Source organism: Oncorhynchus gorbuscha, linkage group LG16 (genome assembly GCF_021184085.1).
Source record: "Oncorhynchus gorbuscha isolate QuinsamMale2020 ecotype Even-year linkage group LG16, OgorEven_v1.0, whole genome shotgun sequence".
Lineage (NCBI taxonomy): Eukaryota > Metazoa > Chordata > Actinopteri > Salmoniformes > Salmonidae > Oncorhynchus > Oncorhynchus gorbuscha.
The window spans coordinates 86,623,433-86,644,937 of NC_060188.1; the positions used below are offsets into that span (position 1 = coordinate 86,623,433).

The 21,505-nt window shown below is 47.6% G+C and overlaps 1 long non-coding RNA gene across 1 annotated transcript in view; it reads right to left on the reverse strand.

Annotated features, from left to right (window-relative positions):
- LOC124000688 overlaps positions 1-18,466 on the reverse strand; it is a 26,620-nt gene extending 8,154 nt beyond the window's left edge. Inside the window, exons 1-2 of the long non-coding RNA XR_006832649.1 lie at positions 18,366-18,466; positions 17,068-17,144 (exon numbers count right to left, since the gene is read on the reverse strand). This is a non-coding gene — a long non-coding RNA (uncharacterized LOC124000688). The remainder of the gene's footprint in view (positions 1-17,067; positions 17,145-18,365) is intronic.
- Between the last annotated feature and the right edge of the window lie 3,039 nt (positions 18,467-21,505).

The window sequence follows — 21,505 nt, forward strand, 5'->3', positions numbered from 1 at the left end:
GTACCCCCACTCACCGAGCGCCTCCTGGCGCACTCGAGGAGGAATCCTGGCGGCAACGGAGGAAATCATCGATGAGTGAACGGTCCAGCACGTCCCCGAGACGGAACCCAACTCCTCTCCTCAGGACCGTAACCCTCCCAATCCACTAGGTATTGGTGACCCCGTCCCCGAGAACGCATGTCCATGATCTTATGTACCTTGTAAATAGGTGCGCTCTCGACAAGGACGGGGAGGGGGAGGGAAGACGAACGGGGGTGCGAAGAAAGGGCTTAACACAGGAGACATGGAAGACAGGATGGACGCGACGAAGATGTCGCGGAAGAAGCAGTCGCACAGCGACAGGATTGACGACCTGGGAGACACGGAACGGACCAATGAACCGCGGAGTCAACTTACGAGAAGCTGTCGTAAGAGGAAGGTTGCGAGTGGAAAGCCACACTCTCTGGCCGCAACAATACCTTGGACTCTTAATCCTGCGTTTATTGGCGGCTCTCACCGTCTGTGCCCTGTAACGGCAAAGTGCAGACCTCACCCTCCTCCAGGTGCGCTCACAACGTTGGACAAACGCTTGAGCGGAGGGAACGCTGGACTCGGCAAGCTGGGATGAGAACAGAGGAGGCTGGTAACCCAGACTACTCTGAAACGGAGATAACCCGGTAGCAGACGAAGGAAGCGAATTGTGAGCGTATTCTGCCCAGGGGAGCTGTTCTGCCCAAGACGCAGGGTTTCTGAAAGAAAGGCTGCGTAGTATGCGACCAATCGTCTGATTGGCCCTCTCTGCTTGACCGTTAGACTGGGGATGAAACCCGGAAGAGAGACTGACGGACGCACCAATCAAACGACAGAACTCCCTCCAAAACTGTGACGTGAATTGCGGGCCTCTGTCTGAAACGGCGTCTAACGGGAGGCCATGAATTCTGAATACATTCTCAATAATGATTTGTGCCGTCTCCTTAGCGGAAGGAAGTTTAGCGAGGGAATGAAATGTGCCGCCTTAGAGAACCTATCGACAACCGTCAGAATCACAGTCTTCCCCGCAGACAAAGGCAGACCGGTAATGAAGTCTAAGGCAATGTGAGACCATGGTCGAGAAGGAATGGGGAGCGGTCTGAGACGACCGGCAGGAGGAGAGTTACCCGACTTAGTCTGCGCGCAGTCCGAACAAGCAGCCACGAAACGGCGCGTGTCACGCTCCTGAGTCGGCCACCAAAGCGCTGGCGAATAGACGCAAGAGTGCCTCGAACACCGGGATGACCAGCTAACTTGGCAGAGTGAGCCCACTGAAGAACAGCCAGACGAGTGGAAACAGGAACGAAAAGGAGGTTACTAGGACAAGCGCGCGGCGACGCAGTGTGCGTGAGTGCTTGCTTAACCTGTCTTTCAATTCCCCAGACTGTTAACCCGACAACACGCCCATAAGGAAGAATCCCCTCGGGATCAGTAGAAGCCACAGAAGAACTAAACAGACGGGATAAGGCATCAGGCTTGGTGTTCTTGCTACCCGGACGGTAAGAAATCACAAACTCGAAACGAGCGAAAAACAACGCCCAACGAGCTTGACGGGCATTAAGTCGTTTGGCAGAACGGATGTACTCAAGGTTCTTATGGTCTGTCCAAACGACAAAAGGAACGGTCGCCCCCTCCAACCACTGTCGCCATTCGCCTAGGGCTAAGCGGATGGCGAGCAGTTCACGGTTACCCACATCATAGTTGCGCTCAGATGGCGACAGGCGATGAGAAAAATAAGCGCAAGGATGAACCTTATCGTCAGACTGGAAGCGCTGGGATAGAATGGCTCCCACGCCTACCTCTGAAGCGTCAACCTCGACAATGAATTGTCTAGTGACGTCAGGAGTAACGAGGATAGGAGCGGACGTAAAACGTTCTTTTAGAAGATCAAAAGCTCCCTGGGCGGAACCGGACCACTTAAAACACGTCTTGACAGAAGTAAGAGCTGTGAGAGGGGCAGCAACTTGACCGAAATTACGAATGAAACGCCGATAGAAATTAGCGAAACCTAAAAAGCGCTGCAACTCGACACGTGACCTTGGAACGGGCCAATCACTGACAGCTTGGACCTTAGCGGAATCCATCTGAATGCCTTCAGCGGAAATAACGGAACCGAGAAAAGTAACGGAGGAGACATGAAAAGAGCACTTCTCAGCCTTTACGTAGAGACAATTCTCTAAAAGGCGCTGTAGAACACGTCGAACGTGCTGAACATGAATCTCGAGTGACGGAGAAAAAATCAGGATATCGTCAAGATAGACAAAAACAAAAATGTTCAGCATGTCTCTCAGAACATCATTAACTAATGCCTGAAAAACAGCTGGCGCATTGGCGAGACCGAACGGCAGAACCCGGTACTCAAAATGCCCTAACGGAGTGTTAAACGCCGTTTTCCACTCGTCCCCCTCTCTGATGCGCACGAGATGGTAAGCGTTACGAAGGTCCAACTTAGTAAAGCACCTGGCTCCCTGCAGAATCTCGAAGGCTGATGACATAAGGGGAAGCGGATAACGATTCTTAACCGTTATGTCATTCAGCCCTCGATAATCCACGCAGGGCGCAGAGTACCGTCCTTCTTCTTAACAAAAAGAACCCCGCCCCGGCCGGAGAAGAAGAAGGCACTATGGTACCGGCGTCAAGAGACACAGACAAATAATCCTCGAGAGCCTTACGTTCGGGAGCCGACAGAGAGTATAGTCTACCTCGAGGAGGAGTGGTCCCCGGAAGGAGATCAATACTACAATCATACGACCGGTGAGGAGGAAGGGAGTTGGCTCGGGACCGACTGAAGACCGTGCGCAGATCATGATATTCCTCCGGCACTCCTGTCAAATCGCCAGGTTCCTCCTGAGAAGTAGGGACAGAAGAAACGGGAGGGATGGCAGACATTAAACACTTCACATGACAAGAAACGTTCCAGGATAGGATAGAATTACTAGACCAATTAATAGAAGGATTATGACATACTAGCCAGGGATGACCCAAAACAACAGGTGTAAACGGTGAACGGAAAATCAAAAAAGAAATAGTCTCACTGTGGTTACCAGATACTGTGAGGGTTAAAGGTAGTGTCTCAAATCTGATACTGGGAAGATGACTACCATCTAAGGCGAACATGGGCGTAGGCTTATCTAACTCTCTGAAAGGAATGTCATGTTTCCGAACCCATGCTTCGTCCATGAAACAACCCTCAGCCCCAGAGTCTATCAAGGCACTACATGTAGCACCGAACCGGTCCAGCGTAGGTGGACCGACAAAGTAGTACAGGACCTTGATGGAGAGACTTGAGTAGTTGCGCTCACCTGTAGCCCTCCGCTTACAGATGAGCTCTGGCTTTTACTGGACATGAATTAACAAAATGTCCAGCAACTCCGCAATAGAGGCACAGGCGGTTGGTGATCCTCCGTTCCCTCTCCTTATTCGAGATGCGAATCCCTCCCAGCTGCATGGGCTCAGTCTCAAAGCCAGAGGAGGGAGATGGTTGCGATGCGGAGCAGGGAAACACCGTTGATGCGAGCTCTCTTCCACGAGCCCGGTGACGAAGATCTACCCGTCGTTCTATGCGGATGGCGAGAGCAATCAAAGAGTCCACATCTGAAGGAACCTCCCGGGAGAGAATCTCATCCTTAACCACTGCGTGGAGTCCCTCCAGAAAACGAGCGAGCAGCGCCGGCTCGTTCCACTCACTAGAGGCAGCAAGAGTGCGAAACTCAATGGAATAATCCGTTATGGACCGTTCACCTTGGCATAAGGAAGCCAGGGCCCTAGAAGCCTCCCCACCAAAAACTGAACGGTCAAAAACCCGAATCATCTCCTCTTTAAAGTTCTGGAATTTGTTAGAGCAATCAGCCCTTGCCTCCCAGATAGCTGTGCCCCATTCTCGAGCCCGGCCAGTAAGGAGTGAAATGACGTAAGCAACCCGAGCTCTCTCTCTAGAGTATGTGTTGGGTTGGAGAGAGAACACAATCTCACACTGCGTGAGAAAGGAGCGGCACTCAGTGGGCTGCCCGGAGTAGCAAGGTGGGTTATTAACCCTAGGTTCTGGAGACTCGGCAGGCCAGGAAGTAACAGGTGGCACGAGACGTAGACTCTGGAACTGTCCAGAGAGGTCGGAAACCTGAGCGGCCAGGTTCTCCACGGCATGGCGAGCAGCAGACAATTCCTGCTCGTGTCTGCCGAGCATGGCTCCTTGGATCTCGACGGCAGTGTAACGAGCGTCTGAAGTCGCTGGGTCCATTCCTTGGTCGGTTCCTTCTGTCATGCAGGTGAAAGAGGACCCAAAAGCGACTTAACAGAAACAGAGTTTATTTAAATCCAAACAGGGAATAACAAAAATCCTCTAGTCTGTAGAGGGGAATAACTAGAGAAGCGGCCACAGACTGCAGGTCGCCGGGTAGGCGCAGGCCGTAGTTGATAGAGCCACCTGCTCACACGCAGCATCTGATGAAGGCAAAAAACACGACAGGACAGGGCGAAACACAATCACAGCATGGAATACAAAACAAGGAACCGACGGGACAGGAACGGATCACAAAGGAATAAATAGGGACTCTAATCAGGGGAAAGGATCGGGAACAGGTGTGGGAAGACTAAATGATGATTAGGGGAATAGGAACAGCTGGGAGCAGGAACGGAACGATAGAGAGAAGAGAGAGCGAGAGAGTGAGAGAGGGAGGGGGAGAGAGAGGGATAGAAGGAGGGAAAGAACCAAATAAGACCAGCAGAGGGAAACGAATAGCATGGGGAGCACAGGGACAAGACATGATAATAAATGACAAACATGACAATTGCTCTCCGTGGTCTCTGTAAAACCGTCTGTGAAAACATGGACACCAGATCTGCAATCAAACTAATACATTTTGTGACACAATTATTTTACTGTATGTTTACATGGCTTTTATCATACGTAAATGCTTTAGAGGTCCATATATATAACAATCACAGAAAACAACTGGGGAATATAAGGGTTGATCTCCTTTATGTTGAAGGAAAATGAGTTGGCCTAAACATATATGGTGAATTATTAAGGAAAGGGAGATCGGGAAGGAGGAGATGGGGAGGGTGAGCATGGGGAGGGAGGAGGAGATGGAGAGGATGGAGATGGGGTGGGAGGAGGAGATAGGGAGGGAGGAGATGGGGTGGGAGGAGGAGATAGGGAGGAGAAGGCGAGGGAGAAGATGCGGAGGGAGGGAGGAGATGGAGAAGGAGGGAGGGAGGAGATGGGGAGGGAGAGAGGAGATGGGGAGGGAGAGAGGAGATGGGAAGGGAGAGAGGAGATGGGAAGGGAGAGAGGAGATGGGGAGGGAGAGAGGAGATGGAGATGGGGAGGGATGGAGAAGATGGGGAGGGAGAGAGGAGATGGGGAGAGAGGGAGGAGATGGGGAGAGAGGGAGGAGATGGGGAGGGATGGAGGAGATGGGAAAGAGGGAGGAAATGGGAAAGAGGGAGGGAGGAGATGGGGAGGGAGAGAGGAGATGGGGAGGGAGAGAGGAGATGGGGAGGGAGAGAGGAGATGGAGAGGGAGAGAGGAGATGGGGATGGAGAGAGGAGATGGGGAGGGAGAGAGGAGATGGGGAGGGAGAGAGGAGATGGGAGGGAGAGAGGAGATGGGGAGGGAGAGAGGAGATGGGGAGGGAGAGAGGAGATGGGGATGGAGAGAGGAGATGGGGAGGGAGAGAGGAGATGGGGAGGGAGAGAGGAGATGGGGGAGGAGAGAGGAGATGGGGAGGGAGAGAGGAGATGGGGATGGAGAGAGGAGATGGGGAGGGAGAGAGGAGATGGGGAGGGAGAGAGGAGATGGGGAGGGAGAGAGGAGAGGGAGGAGATGGGGAGGGAGAGAGGAGATGGGGAGAGAGGGAGGAGATGGGGAGGCTACTTCTCACCCCTCTTCCCCCTCTATCCTCTCTTGGATCCTCATTCTTCTCCTTCTCCACACTTCCCTCAAACCTCTCATTCAGCCTCTCTGTCCCTCCCACTTCCCCTCTCTTTTCCTTCGCCCCCCCTCTCCCTCCAGCAGTGTTAAAGGGGAGGGGGGCCAGAGGGGCTGAGGGGGGATGACAACGGGGATAATGGAGCTTGCAGTAAGAGGGCCTGGTGAATAGGGCTATTCAGTGTGGCCAGCCAAACAGAAAACATCTCCCCTCTCACTTCAAACCCAGTTTCACTCTGTACAACTAGCTCTTTATATTCTGTGACTACTCTCCAACACACACACAGGCATGCACATACACGCACGCACGCACGCACACACACACACACACACACACACATGCATAAAGAAGTGCAAGAATGGTGAGACGCATACCAACACAATGGGTAGCCTAGTAGTATGCAATATCTGTCTGTAATTATAACTGTAATCTGTATTTAATACCTAGTGTTTATGACATAGTCATAAACTACACAGTACAAAATATCATCCACATTATTCATTATTATTTCAACTCTATATGATAGCTTGCTTGCTGTTTGGGGTTTTAGGCTGGGTTTCTGTACAGCACTTTGAGATATCAGCTGATGTACGAAGGGCTATATAAATACATTTGATTTGATTTGATGTACATGCAATATATACTGAGATGAAAATATTTGTTTTTTTTTATTGAACCTTTATTTAACTAGGCAAGTCAGCCAAGAACAAATTCGTATTTACAATGACAGCCTGCCCCGACAAAACCCTAACCCGGACAACGCTGGGCCAATTGTGCGCCGCCCTATGGGACTCCCAAGCACGGCCATTTGTGATACAGCCTGGAATCGAACGCTGAGTGCCTTAGACCACTGCGCCACTCGGGAGCCCTTTGTATTTAATAGGGATCCCCATTAGCCGTTGCCAAGGCAGCAGCTTCTCTTCCTAGGGTCCAAACACATTAAGGCACTTACATTACATACAGTAATGAACAAAATATACAACAATATGTTATATAACATTATTACACCACTACATATCTACAATACAAAATGTATAATACCACCATACAACAATATTACAAAATATGACTATCTGACGATCCACATTTAATTGAATAGTGTGTGCATTAGTTTACGAAGTAGACGACAACACAGTACCGTCCATATTATTCATCAGTGTTGTAGCAAGCGGTCCATTTAAACTCTACCCAGCTCGTTAACCTACATTGAGATCTTTCTTGTAGGCTGTTGCCTAAAGCTGATGTGTTGTGGTGGGGCAGCAGTCATTGTGTACGCTTACAAAGTACACAGAAAGAATCAGTGTTTCATGGTATTATACATGCATAGTTATTGGTAGGGTAGGCTGTGAATGTCACGCAACGCAGGAAAGGCGGGCCTAGATTGTGGTTCACTATATCGCAGAGTTAGATACAAGGGTGCAGAAAAATTGAATAATTTTATGTTGTTTGTCAAAATTAAAAATAATCCTGGCATCCAGCATCAGGTCTAATCCAGCACGTTATACCTATTCCTGGCATCCAGCATCAGGTCTAATACATGTTATACCTAATCCTGGCATCCAGCATCGGTCTAATACATGTTGTACCTAATCCTGGCATCCAGCATCGGTCTAATACATGTTGTACCTAATCCTAGCATCCAGCATCGGGTCTAATACATGTAATACCTATTCCTGGCATCCAGCATCAGGTCTAATACATGTTATACCTAATCCTGGCATCCAGCATCGGTCTAATACATGTTATACCTAATCCTGGCACCAGGTCTTGGAACACAGTCAGAAACGAGAGACTAGCTCATGAAGAAACTCCAAACTGTGTTGATGTTGTGCTGTTGCCGAGCTGAGTGTCCTTGGGTTCAGCAGCCCATATTTCATGCATCCAAGCATGCACGCACACACACACACAGATCCAGGGTGTCCAGCTGGGCCAGGTCAGGAGACAGAAACCCCCACAGACCCCAGAACATGTGTAGGGAGAGGGGGGTTTGACCCTTCACTGGGAGGGAGCTCCACAGCCCCATACCATCAGGCTCTCTCCAACCCTCTCCAGTCCCCCCCCCCCCCCACACACACACACACACTGCCTGGGCTGGGCGCCATATCATCGGGCCCTAGCCCCCTCCAACCTCCAGCCCTCCAGCCTGCTGCGGTATTCCCTTCACAGGCTGGGAGATCAGGGGAGGAGGCCCGGAGGGGGTTGGGTTTGAAGGGATGGAGAGAGAGAGGGAAGAGGGGTGTCTGATGTTATGGCCCTGCCCTGCTGCAGCCTGTTGCATGGATGCACCCCAGATCAGACGCTCTGTTCTCTGCATGAAGCACACACACACTCCTTCATGAGCGCACACACATGCAAACACACCAAACACACATACGTACGCACGCACACACAAACACCAAACGCATGCACACAAACACCCCTCCCCCAATCTCCAAAAGGGTCTGTAGGAATGAGCCAGACAGTGGCAACACAAAGGGACAAAAGATGCAGCAGGAGAGTACAGCGAAGTGACGTAGAGGGAGGGAGGTTTGATGGGGGGGGGGCTGGGAGAGAGGGAGGGAGGTTTGATGCTCCATATGGGAGCTCCCTTACCCGTACTCGCCATCTCTGTGCAAACAGGCAGATGTCACATTGGTTGGCCCCGCCTTGTGGGCCAGCGGGTCAGGGAGGGATGGAGGGGGGAGGTTTGATGCTCCATATGGGAGCTCCCCTAGCAGGCAGATGTCACATTGGCCGGCCCCACCCTGTGGGCCAGCGGGTCAGGGAGGGATGGAGGGAGGGAGGGAGGTTTGATGCTCCATATGGGAGCTCCCTAGCAGGCAGATGTCACATTGGCCGGCTGTGGGCCCACCCTGTGGGCCAGTGGGTCAGGGAGGGATGGAGGGAGGGAGGGAGGTTTGATGCTCCATATGGGAGCTCCCCTAGCAGGCAGATGTCACATTGGCCGGCCCCACCCTGTGGGCCAGCTCCCCTAGCAGGGGTCAGGGGGATGGAGGGAGGGGGGAGGGAGGGAGGTTTGATGCTCCATATGGGAGCTCCCCTAGCAGGCAGATGTCACATTGGCCGGCCCCACCCTGTGGGCCAGCGGGTCAGGGGGGATGGATGTCACATTGGGCCCACCCTGTGGGCCAGCGGGTCAGGGAGGGATGGGGGGAGGGAGGGAGGTTTGATGATGGGAGCTCCCCTAGCAGGCAGATGTCACATTGATGCCCCACCCTGTGGGCCTCCAGCTCCCTAGCAGGCAGATGTATGGAGGGATGGGAGAGGTTTGATGCTCCATATGGGAGCTCCCAGCAGGCAGATGTCACATTGGCCGGCCCCACCCTGTGGGCCAGTGGGTCAGGGAGGGATGGATGGAGGGAGGTTTGAGGTTTGATGCTCCATATGGGAGCTCCCTAGCAGGCAGATGTCACATTGGTTATGGGGCCCCACCCTGTGGGCCAGCGGGTCAGGGAGGGATGGAGGGAGGGAGGGAGGTTTGATGCTCCATATGGGAGCTCCCCTAGCAGGCAGATGTCACATTGGCCGGCCCCAGCAGGCAGATGTCACATTGGCCGGCCCCACCCTGTGGGCCAGTGGGTCAGGGAGGGATGGAGGGAGGGAGGGAGGTTTGATGCTCCATATGGGAGCTCCCCTAGCAGGCAGATGTCACCCCACCCTGTGGGCCAGCGGGTCAGGGAGGGATGGAGGGAGGGAGGTTTGATGCTCCATTTGGGAGCTCCCCTAGCAGGCAGATGTCACATTGGCCGGCCCCACCCTGTGGGCCAGTGGGTCAGGGAGGAATGGAGGGAGGGAGGTTTGATGCTCCATATGGGAGCTCCCCTAGCAGGCAGATGTCACATTGGCCGGCCCCACCCTGTGGGCCAGCGGGTCAAGGAGGGATGGAGGGAGGGAGGTTTGATGCTCCATATGGGAGCTCCAGCGGGTCAGGGGGGATGGAGGGAGGGGAGGGAGGGAGGTTTGATGCTCCATATGGGAGCTCCCCTAGCAGGCAGATGTCACATTGGCCGGCCCCACCCTGTGGGCCAGCGGGTCAAGGAGGGATGGAGGGAGGGAGGTTTGATGCTCCATATGGGAGCTCCCCTAGCAGGCAGATGTCACATTGGCTGGCCTCACCCTGTGGGCCAGCGGGTCACAACATGACGGGGTAAATAACAGAGCAGGAGGACAGGAGAGAGAGGCCCAGCTGCCTGCCAGAACAGCAACACCACAATACACACAAACATGGTCATGCTCATACACACAGGCTCATTTAAATACACACCCTCATGCTAATACATACAGGCATACACACACACACACACACACACACACACACACACACACACACACACACACACACACACACACACACACACACACACACACACACACACACACACACACACACACACACACACACACACACACACACACACACACACACACACACACACACACACACACACACAAATATATACAGTGTATTCGGAAAGTATTCAGACCCCTTCACATTTTCCACAATTTGTTATGTTACAGCCTTATTCTAAAATGTATTAAATATTTTTCCCCCCTCATCAATTTACACACAATGCCTCATTATGACAAAGCGAAAACAGGTTAAGACATTTTTTCAAAAGTATTAAAAATAAAAAACAGAAATAACTTATTTATGTTTTATGTTTCAGACCCTTTGCTAGGAGACTGGAAAATGAGCGCAGGTGCATTCTGCTCCCATTGATCATCCTTGAGATGTTTATATAACTTGATTGGAGTCCACCTGCGGAACATTCAATTGATTGGACATAATTTGGAAAGGCACGCGTGTCTATATAAGGTCCCACAGTTGGCAGTGCATGTCAGCGCAAAAACCAAATCATGAGGTCGAAGGAATGTCCTTAGAGCTCAGAGACAGGATTGTGTTGAGGCACAGATCTGAGGAAGGGTACAAAAACATGTCTGCAGCATTGAAGGTCCCCAAGAACACAGTGGCCTCCATCATTCTTAAATGGAAGAAGTTTGGAACCACCAAGACTCTTCCTAGAGCTGGCCGCCCAGCCAAACCTGAGCAATGGGGGGGAGAAGGTTTTCCAAGATGGCGGTGCAGTGAAGACGTGTTTTGTTCGTCCTCTCGTGTACTTTTGTATTTTTCGTATTTCTTGTATATATATATATCAATTTTATTTTCAATCTCTTCTACATTTTAGTTAAATTATACCTTCTGGTAACCTGCCTCACCCAATGTGATACGGAACCGCTATTATTTTAAATTTTTAGACCTTATAACAAGAACCACCTAACCAGCTAATTAGCTACATGCTATTTAGTCATTGTTAGCCACTGCTAGCAGCCTTTCCCTTCTGCACAGATACCAGCCCTTTTTTTTAGTCTGGATAATACTCGCTAGTCTACCAGTAACGGACTGTCTCTCCACTACAACGGCGGATTCCTGCCGTAATCCCTGGAACATTACTCCTGATCTTCACAGCTAGCTAGCACCCACCAAGTTACCCAGTACCGAAGCTATCCCTGAGGCCCACCTCCCAGCCTACTCAGTTGTTCACCCGGACTCCACCCAAACACGGCTCGAACACACTACTCCACCGGATAATTGCCGTAAGCTCTGGACCTTAGCACCGGATCACCACTGCTACCGAGTGGCTATAGTGGCTAATGACCCTGCCCCGAAGCTAGCACCAGTTGGCAGTGAGCCAGGCGCATCTCCCGGCTAGAAAACAAAAGTACTACAATTACAATACCTCTTTCGCCATCTGGCTTGGATCCTTAGTCGACACGGCACCCCGCCGCAACACTACGACTGGTCTGCCGACAAATACTCCATCCGCTGTGCCTTCAACCGGCCTGCGTCGGACGTCAGAGCAGACGCTTCTACTAGCCCCGGGCTACTTACTTTAAACGCCTTGTCGCCTGCGTGCTAGCGTAGTAGCGACTACTCCGCGGCTTCCCTGTTCCATCTATTGCTGCCCCCTGGACCTTATGATCACTTGGCTACATAGTTGATGCCTGCTGGACTGTCCATTAATCACGGTGCTCCATTCTGTTTATTTTTTGTTTATCTGTCAGCCCCAGCCGCGAACTCAGGCCCTGTGTGTAGTTAACCGACCCTCTCTGCCCATTCATCGCCATTTCACCTATTGTTCTTTTGGGTGATTAGCTGTTGTTGTCTCACCCGTTGTTGTCTTAGCTAGCTCTCCTAATCAACACGTGATTACTTTATGCCTCGCTGTATGTTTTTCTGAAATATCAATATGCCTTGTATACTGTTGTTTAGGTTAGTTATCATTGTTTTAGTTTACAATGGAGCCCCTAGTTCCACTCATTATACCTCTGATACCTCCTTTGTCCCACCTCCCACACATGCAGTGACCTCACCCATTATAACCATCTTATCCAGAGATACAGCCTCTCTTATCATCACTCAGTGCCTGGGCTTACCTCCTACTCCTCCTCTGTTCCTCGGGTGATGTGGAGGTAAACCCAGGCCCTGCATGTCCCCAGGCACCCTCATTTGTTGACTTCAGTGATCGAAAAGGCCTTGGTTTCATGCATGTCAACATCAGAAGCCTCCTCCCTAAGTTTGTTTTACTCACTGCTTTAGCACACTGCGCCAACCCTGATGTCCTTGCTGTGTCTGAATCCTGGCTTAGGAAGGCCACCAACAATTCTGAGATTTCCTTACCCAACTACAGCATTTTCCATCAAGATAGAACTGCCAAAGGGAGATGAGTTGCAATCTACTGCAGAGATAGGTTGCAAAGTTCTGTCATACTTTCCAGGTCTACACCCGAAACAGTTTGAACTTCTAATTTGAAAAATGAACCTCTCCAGAAATAAGTCTCTTACTGTTGCCGCCTGCTATCGACCCCCCTCCGCTCCCAGCTGTACCCTGGAAACCATTTGTGAATTGTTCGCCCCCCATCTAGCTTCAGAGTTTGTTAGGTGACCTAAACTGGGATATACTTAACACCCTGGCAGCCCTACAATCTAAGCTAAATGCTCTCAATCTCACACAAATCATCAAGGAACCCACCAGGCACAACCCTAAATCTGTAAACATGGGCCCCCTCATAGACATTATCCTGACCAACTTGCCCTCCAAATACACCTCTGCTGTTTTCAATCAGGATCTCAGCAATCACTGCCTCATTGCCTGTATCCGCTATCGGTCCGCGGTCAAACGACCACCCCTCATCACTGTCAAAGTTTCCTAAAACACTTCTGCGAGCAGGCCTTTCTAATCGACCTGGCACGGGTATCCTGGAAGGATATTGACCTCATCCCGTCAGTCGAGGATAAAAGTAATTTCCTCACCATCTCAGATAAATATGCCCCGTTCTAAAAATGCAGTACTAAGAACAAATATAGCCCTTGGTTCACTCCAGACCTGACTGCCCTCGACAAGCACAAAAACATCCTGTGGTGGACTGCAATAGCATCGAATAGTCCCCGCGATATGCAACTTTTCAGGGAAGTCGGGAACAGAAATTCGCATCCTGTAGCTCTAACTCCAAAAGGTTTTGGGACACTGTAAAGTCCATGGAGACCAGCACCTCCCTCCCACTGCACTGAGGCTAGGTAACACGGTCACCACTGATAAATCCATGATAATCGAACATTTCAATAAGCATTTCTCAATGGCTGGCCATGCCTTCCTCCTGGCTACTGCAAACCCCGGCCAACAGCCCCCCCCCCTAATCGCCCAAGCCTCCCCAGCTTATCCTCCACCCAAATCCAGACAGCAGATGTTCTGAAAGAGCTGCAAAACATGGACCCGTACCAATCAGCTGGGCTAGACAATCTGGACCCTCTCTTTCTAAAACTATCCTCCGCCATTGTTGCAACCCCGATTACCAGAATGTTCAACCTCTCTTTCGTATCGTCCGAGATCCCTAAAGATTGGAAAGCTGTCGCGGTCATCCCCCTCTTCAAAGTGGGTGACACCCTAGACCCAAACTGTTACAGACCTATATCCATGCTGCCCTACCTATCTAAAGTTTTCGAAAGCCACGTTATTAACCAGATCACTGACCATTTCAAATCCCACCGTACCTTCTCCACTGTGCAATCCGGTTTCCGAGCCTTTCACGGGTGCACCTCAGCCACGCTCAAGGCACTAAACGATATCTTAACCACCATCGATAAAAGACAGTACTGTGCAGCCGTCTTCATCGACCTGGCCATAGCTTTCGACTCTGTCAATCACGGTATTCTTTTCGGCAGACTCAATAGCCTTGGTTTTTCTAATGACTGCCTCGCATGGTTCACCAACTACTTTACAGACAGAGTTCAGTGTGTCAAATCGGAGGGCATGTTGTCCGACCTTTCCTTCCAGTTCTCTGGCCAGTGACTGGAACGAATTGCAAAAATCGCCAGCAGGTAGCCTAGTTGTTAGAGCGTTGGGCCAGTAACCAGCAGGTAGCCTAATGGTTAGAGCGTTGGGCCAGTAACCAGCAGGTAGCCTAGTTGTTAGAGTGTTGGGCTAGTAACCAGCAGGTAGCCTAGTTGTTAGAGCGTTGGGCCAGTAACCAGCAGGTAGCCTAGTTGTTATAGCATTGGGCCAGTAACCAAAAGGTTGCTAGATTGAATCCTGGAGCAGACAAGGTAAAAATCTGTTGTTCTGCCCCTGAACAAGGCAGTTAACCCACTGTTCCCCGGTAGGCCGTCATTGTGAGTAACAATTTGTTCTTAACTGACTTGCCTAGTTAAATAAAGGTTACATTAAAAAATATATATACAAGGAGTACTGGTACAGAGGCAGTGTATGAGGTAGTTGGGGTGATTGGTGTGGGTTAGGGTTAGGTTGGAACCGGGTTAGGTGATTTATGTGGGTTAGGGTTAGGTCGGAACCGGGTTAGGTGATCGATGTGGGTTAGGGTTAGGTCGGAACCGGGTTAGGTGATTGGTGTGGGTTAGGATTAGGTCGGAACCGGGTTAGGTGATTGATGTGGGTTAGGGTTAGGTCGGAACCGGGTTAGGTGATTGGTGTGGGTTAGGGTTAGGTCGGAACCCGGGTTAGGTGATTGATGTGGGTTAGGGTTAGGTCGGAACCCGGGTTAGGTGATTGGTTGAAGTACTATGTGGAAGGTAGGGGGTGATAAACAGAAAGTCCAGGTAGCTGTTTAATTAACTGATCAGCAGTCTGGGGGGTAGAAGCTGTTCAGGAGCCTTTTGGTCACAGACTTGGCTGTGCGGTAGCAGAGAAAAGTGATGTACTGGGCCATACACACTCCAACTGCGCCTTGCAGTTGGATGCTAAGCAGTTGCCATACCAAGCTGTGATGCAGCCAGTCAAGATACTCTCAATGGTGCAGTAACTTTTGGAGGATCTGAGGGCCCATGTCAAATATTTTCATACTCCCAAGGGGGAAGAAGTGTTGTTGTGTATCTTCATGACTGTTTTGGTGCTTTTCTTTTTACCTTTATTTAACTGGGCAAGTCAGTTAAGAACAAATGATCATTTTCAATGACGGCCTAGGAACAGTGGGTTAACTGCCTTGTTCAGGGGAAGAACGACAGATTTGTACCTTCCAGTTACTAGTCCAAAGCTCTAACCACTTGGCTACCCAGCCGACCCAGGGTGTGTGGTGTGTTTGGACCATGATAGGTCCTTACTGATGTGGACACCGAGGAACTTGAAGTTCGTCTCCACTACTGCCCAGATGTGAATGGGGGCGTGTTCGGGCCTCCGTTTCCTGTAGTCCACGATCAGTTCCTTTGTCTTGCTGACGTTGAGAGAGAGGTTGTTGTCCTGGCACTACACTGCCAGGTCTCTGACCTCCTCCCTATAGGCTGTCTCATTGTCGTCAGTGATCAGGTCTACCACCATTGTGCTGTCAGCAAAACTGGTACTCCCTGTATATATAAACTGGTACTTCCGGTATATATAAATGGGTACTCCCTGTATATATAAATGGGTACTTCCTGTATATATAAATGGGTACTTCCTGTATATATAAATGGGTACTTCCTGTATATATAAATGGGTACTCCCTGTATATATAAATGGGTACTTCCTGTATATATAAATGGGTACTTCCTGTATATATAAATGGGTACTTCCTGTATATATAAATGGGTACTTCCTGTATATATAAATGGGTACTTCCTGTATATATAAATGGGTACTTCCTGTATATATAAATGGGTACTTCCTGTATATATAAATGGGTACTTCCTGTATATATAATTGGGTACTTCCTGTATATAGCCTCCTTATTGTTTTTATTTTGTTACCATTTCCTTTTTTTTGTGCAAATATTTCTTACTTTTTCATTCTTAAAAGTTAAGCCATTGTCTAATCTTACATAGGAATTGTTTTAAGAAGGCCATACCATGGATCATTTAGCTATTTGATTTAGAGTTTTAGGACCCCTTTAGGTATCCCTAAAAAATATATTTAAAAAATAATTAATTTGTATGGGTTGCCTTCGGACGAGTCCCGTGACATTTGTGGAGGTCGTAGAGCAAAACAGAGAACACCACCTTGTTTGTGAGAGCTTCCCCTTTCAATACAGTGCTCATATTAGTTTAGAGTGGTCATATTAGCCAAACCGTTCAGATGCTACAGACGTTTTGGTGAGAAAAGCGATTTTTGGGATGTCTCCTGCTGTGACAAACAGAGCTGTAACTCTCTGTCACTTTCCAACATACTGTAGATGGGAAGCACAACCTAAGCGGATGCTGTGGATGGAGGCCCATGCAAAAAAACAGCTTAAATGTAGGGATTTGTTTATTATGTTACTCAGATTGACACACCGGTGTGTCAATAGACTCTAGTTTTTTTTATCTGCACAGTTGGGTATGGGCTCATGAGTAAGCATTTCACTGTAAAGTCCACACCTATTGTATTCTGTGCATGTGACCAATACAATTTGATTTGATAAGCATGCCTTCCATACACACACAGAATAAGGCACTTTCATCCTCAAATGCAACCACTAACATTCCCTGATTTGACGAGAGCATGTCCCTGCTCCAAACGTTTTCTGTCACATAGTTGTTCAGTATCTAACTTCCCTCTCCCTACTGTAAATCTCTCCTTCATGTTGTCAACTATTTACCCGTGTGAGGCCTGCTCCACTCCTTGTGTATGCGTGTAACAAAGGCTGAAGAGACAGGTTCCGCTTACCAGGCAATGTAGAAGTACGGGTCGCCATCTTGGACAGAGCAGAGGAATGAACACACACACACACAGTGTATGTTAGTCTGGAGGGGAGGAACAGAGTTACTTTACACACTGCAGTGACAGGACTTTCCTTTAATACCAGGGTATAAAATAGATTTGAATGAGAAAGGGGAGGACAGGGGGAGAAGCAGGAGGGGGACATGGGGCAGAGTGAGGATGGAGGGGGATAGGGGGAGAAGCAGAAGGGGGGACATGGGGCAGAGTGAGGATGGAGGGGGACAGGGGGAGAAGCAGAAGGGGGGACATGGGGCAGAGTGAGGATGGAGGGGGACAGGGGGAGAAGCAGAAGGGGGGACATGGGGCAGAGTGAGGATGGAGGGGGACAGGGGGAGAAGCAGGAGGGGGGACATGGGGCAGAGTGAGGATGGAGTGGGACAGGGGGAGAAGCAGAAGGGGGACATGGGGCAGAGTGAGGATGGAGGGGGACAGGGGGAGAAGCAGGAGGGGGGACATGGGGCAGAGTGAGGATGGAGGGGGACAGGGGGAGAAGCAGGAGGGGGACATGGGGCAGAGTGAGGATGGAGGGGGACAGGGGGAGAAGCAGGAGGGGGACATGGGGCAGAGTGAGGATGGAGGGGGACAGGGGGAGAAGCAGGAGGGGGACATGGGGCAGAGTGAGGATGGAGGGGGACAGGGGGAGAAGCAGGAGGGGCGACATGGGGCAGAGTGAGGATGGAGGGGGACAGGGGGAGAAGCAGGAGGGGGACATGGGGCAGAGTGAGGATGGAGGAGGTCAGTGGGAGAAGCAGGAGGGGGGACATGGGGCAGAGTGAGGATGGAGGGGGCAGATCTGCTACTCTGAGCCTCCAGCATGATATGGAGATGGAGGAGAGGAAGGGTCACCCCTCTGTTCTGTTCTCTCTCTCCCTCTGCTTCAGCTCTTCTCTTTTTACTCTCTCTTCCCTCTGTCCCTCCCATCCCTCCCTCCCTCCTCCCATCCCTCCATCCTCTCCTTTGCCCGGTCCATCCCTCTGTTCATTAGCATAGCAGCTGCAGAGTGCAGAGTGGGGACAGGGCAGGTTTGGGGGGGGGGGGTGCTCCAGTCAATGGCACGGCGTCTGGGTCTTGAATAGAGCTGAACCAGGACCCAGCAGCCCAGACAAAAGAGGAGGCGAGAGAAGAATGAATGAGTGAATGGGGCGGCTTGTCACTTTTCAATGGAAAAGCACAGAATGGAGTGAAAGAATGAAAGGAAAAGTTGAAAAATGAGCGGAGGGCAAGGAAAGAAGCGGCCTGGCCACCTGTCTCTGTCTCTCAGTCTTCCTGTTTCTCTCTCTCCTAGAAAGAGAGCAGAGAGGATTCTTTAGCAACACACATGTTTTATTTTCTTCTGGGAGAAAAGATAAGGCCAGTGCAAACAATCTGATAATAACAAGCTGATAATAACAAGTTGATAATAACAAGCTGATAATAACAAGTTGATAATAACAAGCTGATAATAACAAGTTGATAATAACAAGCTGATAATAACAAGCTGATAATAACAAGCTGATAATAACAAGCTGATCATAACAAGCTGATAATAACAAGCTGATAATAACAAGATAATAACAAGCTGACAATAACAAGTTGATAATAAGCTGATAATAACAAGCTGATAATAACAAACTGATAATAACAAGCTGATAATAACAAGCTGATAATAACAATCTGATAATAACAAGCTGATAATAACAAGTTGATAATAACAAGCTGATAATAACAAGCTGATAATAACAAGCTGATAATAACAAACTGATAATAAGCTGATAATAACAAGTTGATAATAACAAGCTGATAATAACAACTGATAATAACAAGTTGATAATAACAAGCTGATCATAAGTTGATAATAACAAGCTGATAATAACAAGCTGATAATAAGCTGATAATAACAAGCTGATAATAACAAGCTGATAATAACAAGTTGATAATAACAAGCTGATAATAACAAGCTGATAATAAGCTGATAATAACAAGCTGATAATAACAAGTTGATCATAAGTTGATAATAACAAGCTGATAATAAGCTGATAATAACAAGCTGATAATAACATGATGATAATAACAAACTGATAACAAGTTGATAATAAGAAGCTGATAATAACAAGCTGATAATAACAAGCTGATAATAGCAAGCTGATTATAACACGATGATAATGACATGTTGATTATAACAAGATGATAATAACAAGCTGATCATAACAAGATGATAATGACATGTTGATTATAACAAGATGATAATAAGCTGATAATAACAAGCTGATAAAAAGCTGATAATGACATGATGATAACAACAAGTTGATAATTACATGATGAAAACAAGCTGATAATAACATGACGATAACAAGTTGATAATAACATAACAAGCTGATAATAACATGATGATAACAAGCTGATAATAACATGATGATAACAAGCTGATAATAACAAAGTTAGATAAAATGCTGATAATAACATGATGATAACAACCCAATAACAAGCTGATAATAACATGATGATAACAAGCTGATAATAACATGATGATAACAAGCTGATAATAACATGATGATAACAACCCAATAACAAGCTGATAATAACATGATGATAACAAGCTGATAATAACATGATGATAACAACCCAATAACAAGCTGATAATAACATAACAAGCTGATAATAACATGATGATAACAAGCTAATAACAAGCTGATAATAACATGATGATAACAACCCAATAACAAGCTGATAATAACATAACAAGCTGATAATAACATGATGATAACAAGCTGATAACAAGCTGATAATAACATGATGATAACAAGCTGATAACAAGCTGATAATAACATGATGATAACAAGTTGATAATAACAAAGTTAGATGAAATGCTGATAATAACAAGCTGATAAGCTGATAATAACAAGTTGATCAACACAACCCTTCAGTCAATCCTTTTTTACAATGTTTTACGCAAAGATAACTTTATAGCAAGGATTCAATAACATAGGATCCCTTAGCAGCTGAACAAAAGTACCTTAACTCACAATCCACAGGTTTGTATTCTGATTGCTCTTTCCTTGTTTCTGCACAATCCTCAAAACAATGGAATCTGCCAGCAAAACTGGAGATGATTATATTGCCATGTAAACACAAACCCCACAAATTATTGTCAACAGTTGGTGGTTTGTTTAACATAATCATGTTTGTCTTGTATGGCTATGGTATTTAATCATGTTTGTCTTGTATGGCTATGGTATTTAATCATGTTTGTCTTGTATGGCTATGGTATTTAATCATGTTTGTCTTGTATGGCTATGGTATTTAATCATGTTTGTCTTGTATGGCTATGGTATTTAATCATGTTTGTCTTGTATGGCTATGGTATTTAATCATGTTTGTCTTGTATGGCTATGGTATTTAATCATGTTTGTCTTGTATGGCTATGGTATTTAATCATGTTTGTCTTGTATGGCTATGGTATTTAATCATGTTTGTCTTGTATGGCTATGGTATTTAATCATGTTTGTCTTGTATGGCTATGGTATTTAATCATGTTTGTCTTGTATGGCTATGGTATTTAATCATGTTTGTCTTGTATGGCTATGGTATTTAATCATGTTTGTCTTGTATGGCTATGGTATTTCATCATGTTTGTCTTGTATGGCTATGGTATTTCATCATGTTTGTCTTGTATGGCTATGGTATTTAATCATGTTTGTCTTGTATGGCTATGGTATTTAATCATGTTTGTCTTGTATGGCTATGGTATTTAATCATGTTTGTCTTGTATGGCTATGGTATTTCATCATGTTTGTCTTGTATGGCTATGGTATTTCATCATGTTTGTCTTGTATGGCTATGGTATTTCATCATGTTTGTCTTGTATGGCTATGGTATTTAATCATGTTTGTCTTGTATGGCTATGGTATTTAATCATGTTTGTCTTGTATGGCTATGGTATTTAATCATGTTTGTCTTGTATGGCTATGGTATTTAATCATGTTTGTCTTGTATGGCTATGGTATTTAATCATGTTTGTCTTGTATGGCTATGGTATTTAATCATGTTTGTCTTGTATGGCTATGGTATTTAATCATGTTTGTCTTGTATGGCTATGGTATTTAATCATGTTTGTCTTGTATGGCTATGGTATTTAATCATGTTTGTCTTGTATGGCTATGGTATTTAATCATGTTTGTCTTGTATGGCTATGGTATTTAATCATGTTTGTCTTGTATGGCTATGGTATTTAATCATGTTTGTCTTGTATGGCTATGGTATTTAATCATGTTTGTCTTGTATGGCTATGGTATTTAATCATGTTTGTCTTGTATGGCTATGGTATTTAATCATGTTTGTCTTGTATGGCTATGGTATTTAATCATGTTTGTCTTGTATGGCTATGGTATTTAATCATGTTTGTCTT